Source organism: Jaculus jaculus, chromosome X (assembly GCF_020740685.1).
Source record: "Jaculus jaculus isolate mJacJac1 chromosome X, mJacJac1.mat.Y.cur, whole genome shotgun sequence".
Classification (NCBI taxonomy): domain Eukaryota; kingdom Metazoa; phylum Chordata; class Mammalia; order Rodentia; family Dipodidae; genus Jaculus; species Jaculus jaculus.
The window spans coordinates 116,964,074-116,968,020 of NC_059125.1; the positions used below are offsets into that span (position 1 = coordinate 116,964,074).

Sequence of the window (3,947 nt, forward strand, 5' to 3'; positions counted from 1 at the left end):
AGATGTACAATGTACAGACAATGCTGCTGGGGCTGTTGCTAGAGGGTTGGTGATTCATCTCTGTAGGGTAAATCGTTGTCAACTACTTAGCAGGCTGATGCCATTATCTGGGAAGTGGTAGCATATTACCTCAGCTCCTACTCTAGCTAGAATTAGGATTGACAATGCTACTCTGAACGTCTGCAGGAGGTCCTTATACTCAAGTCAATCATGGATTGATAATGAATTCTGTCCAGTGAAAGCTAGGTGGGCTGTTTAGGTGAGCCTTTTTTTTAAAACTCAAGCCTTAGTCTTACAATGTAATAAGACTTCACATGTCATTTTCATATGACATGTGAGCAATTAAAGCAATTAACTATAAGATTAGGAAAGCTATTTTAGAGGGAAACCTCTGAGTTGAAGCATATGATGTCTAGGTCAGATCTGAGATAGGCATAACCCCAAAGTATTAGTGGGGCCATTAGTGGGATGAAAGACACATTGAATACTAGGATACTAGCCTGGACACTTAGGTTAGAAATCCATTACTTGTCCAGAGAAGTAAGTTTATAGACTTATCTGCATATCTCTCTATATTTGGGACTTTATACTTCCTCAGAATACAGATAGGCTGGAGCTAAAGAAGGCCAAGGGATCAGGCTACTAGGATTTAAAATCTGCAGAGGCAGAAGCTAGAAGGTCTGTACATAGTCTCTTTGGCCATACTTCAAAGAAGCATTTAAGTGGGTCAGCTGGCATCTTGAAATCTAGGTCCCTGATGCTACCTCCTCCCTTCTCTGGACAGTAAGTTATTTTGTCATTAACAATGGGTTAATTGGTTGCAAATGTTTGCTTTACTGGTCCAAGATTTAAATTTGCTTCAGGAAAGCATGTTGGGAGGGTCAGAAGCCTGCAATGGGTAGCTGGTTACAAAATGGGAATTAGATGGAGAAAGAATCCATCTCTATTAATCTCTACTTAGGCAGTGATTAGACTTGTGAAGAAAGCTAAGAACTTAATTGCTCAGTGTCATCAGGAAGTCAATTATTTTAATCTCTCTTCAGTAGTTAGCTATTAATTAACTGGAAATAAAGGGGAGAGTAATTGAAGATGGATTTGCTCAGCTGTCTTGTACCTTATGGAGTCAATATTCTTGGTGTTAATGAGATATTGGATGAAAGAAGGTAGGCATGAAAGGATACACTCTACAAAGAGGCTACTAACTGGAGGTGATACCTGGTTAAGAATAATAAGATGGATGATATAGACTCTTGTCATCTCCAAATGTTTCCAGAAATATTCCTCCCCCCAAAAAAATTTATGTAGAAGTCCCAATGATGGACCTAATTATTATAGATAGTACCCTGAGGTTGCATATGTAACAACTGAGTAGAGGTTTGGAGTCTGATCTGAGCTAGAATCCTCATATGATCATTTACCACTTGTGAGACATTGCATAACTTATTTAATATCTTTTAAAAATATTTTATTTATTTATTTACCTGAGAGAGAGAGATAGAGAGGGAGATAGAGAGGCAGATAGAGAGAGAGGGAGAGAAGGAGGGAGAGAAAGGGGGAGAGAATAGGCACACTATAAGGCCTTTAGCCACTGTAAACAAACTCTAGACACATGTACCACCATGTGCATCTGGCTTACATGGATACTGGGAATCGAACCTGGGTCCTTAGGCTTCACAGGCAAATGCCTTAATTGCTAAGCCATTTCTCCAGCCCTATTTAGTATGTTTTACATCTCAGTTTCCTCAATTGTAAAATGGCAGTAAAAATGATAATTGCTACACACCCATTTGAGAACTATATGAAAATAATGCACATTAAACACGTAGTAGAATGCCTGAAAATAAATGATACTCAACAATGAAGATTTGTCTCCTTTTCTTTCTTTCTTTTTTTTTTTTTTGAGGCAAGCTCAATAGAATGGCCTTTTTTTTATGTGAGAGAGTGAGAGAGTGAATGAGAGAGAGAGAGAGAGAGAGAGGGAGAGAGAAAATTGGTGTGCCAGAACCTCCAGCCGCTGTCATCAAGCTCCAGATGTGTGTACTACCTTGTGTGCATGTGCAGCCTTGCATGCTTGTACCACCTTGTGTGTTTGGCTTATGTGGGATCAGAAGAGTTGAACATGGGTTCTTAGGCCTCACAAGCCAGTACCTTAACTGCAAAGCTATCTCTCCAGCCTGATTTGTCTCCTTTTGTACTTTTCAGACTTTTCTACTGTGGTAGAAAAATGCAACTATTCTGATACTTTATACACAGTCTTTCCTATATGTTTGTACCAATGGAGTCTTTTACGTTTAGTTTTTAAAATGTGTATATGTGTGGGTTCACATGCACATGTGTGTGGTCGACAGAGGACAACCTCAGGTGGCATTTGGAACACCATCCATCTTTTTTTTTTGAGGCAAATCCAACAGATTGACCTTTTTTAGGGAGAGAGAGAGAGAGAGAGAGAGAGAGAGAGAGAGAGAGAGAGAGAGAGAGAGAGAGAGAGAGGGAGAATTGGCTCACCAGGGCATCTAGCCAGTGTAATTGAACTCCACCTTGTGCTCATGCATCACCTTTTGTGTCTGGCTTATGTGGGATCTAAGAAGTCAAACCTGGGTCCTTAGGCTTCACAAGCAAGTGCCTTAATTGCTAAGCCATCTCACCAGCCCAGCCATCCATAAAACTTTTTTTTTTTTTAATATGGAATGATTCGTGAATTTGCATGTCATCCTGACACAGGGGCCATGCTAATCTCTGTATCATTCCAATTTCAGTATATGGACTGCCAAAGCAAGAACCCATCAATCTTTTTTAAAATAAAAATTAAAAAAAATATTTTATTTTTATTTATTTATTTATGAGAGAGAGAGAGAGAGAGAGAGAGAGAGAGAGAGAGAGAGAATGGACATACCAGGGCCTCCAGCTGTTGCAAACGAACTCCAGATGCATGTGTCACCTTGAGAATCTGGGGGATCGAACCTGGGTCCTTTGTCTTTGTAGGCAGGCACCTCAACCATTAAGCCATCTCTCCAGTACCCACCTTTTTTTGAGACAAATTTTCTCATTGGTCTGGGGCTCATCAATTAGGATAAACTGGATGACTAGTGAGCTCCATGGATACTCCTGTTTCTGCCTTCCTGCTGCTTGGATTATAGGTTTTGAATGTGAGCTCTGAAGTTAGACAGATCTGAGCTGGAATTCAAGCTCCACTGTGTCATGCTTGTATGGTCATGGGATCATTATTTATCTCTTCTATGCCTTTAATTTGACATTTGTAAAATAAAGATACTATTATCATTACCTTATTGGAAAGATTCAATGCATTAATTCATGTGTAGTACTCACAATACTTTTTGGCACAGGATAGATTCCAAAATTGTTAAATATATTATTACCAATATTATGATCTCTGTACTGGATTTTGTTCTCTCTCAGATCTGAGGAATATCATGCATTTATTTTTTATTTATTTATTTTTTAAAATTTTTTATTTATTTATTTGAGAGCGACAGACACAGAGAGAAAGACAGATAGAGGGAGAGAGAGAGAATGGGCGCGCCAGGGCTTCCAGCCTCTGCAAACGAACTCCAGACGTGTGTGCCCCCTTGTGCATCTGGCTAACGTGGGACCTGGGGAACCGAGCCTCGAACCGGGGTCCTTAGGCTTCACAGGCAAGTGCTTAACCGCTAAGCCATCTCTCCAGCCCTCATGTGTTTATTTGATGAATCATGCAGTTAACCACTAATGGTTTAACTGTCCTCCATGTGACCAGAGGCATCATTAGCTATATGGTTTATAAGCTGTACTATTTAAATCATAATTTTACCATTGAGAGATGATGGCTAGTCTTCTCCCCTTGAATGTAAATTCTGTAAATGTTTGACATATGGAATGCAATAGAATATTCTAGTTTCTTAAGGTATAGGCCCAGAAACAGACAACTTCAACTTTGTCTCTGGGCATAT

General features: G+C 39.6%; 1 non-coding gene across 1 annotated transcript; it reads right to left on the reverse strand.

Moving 5' to 3' along the window:
* Positions 1 to 2,676: 2,676 nt before the first annotated feature.
* LOC123456884 lies at positions 2,677 to 2,782 on the reverse strand. Its single transcript, XR_006634756.1, has one exon. It is a non-coding gene; the product is annotated as a U6 spliceosomal RNA (small nuclear RNA).
* Positions 2,783 to 3,947: the final 1,165 nt, after the last annotated feature.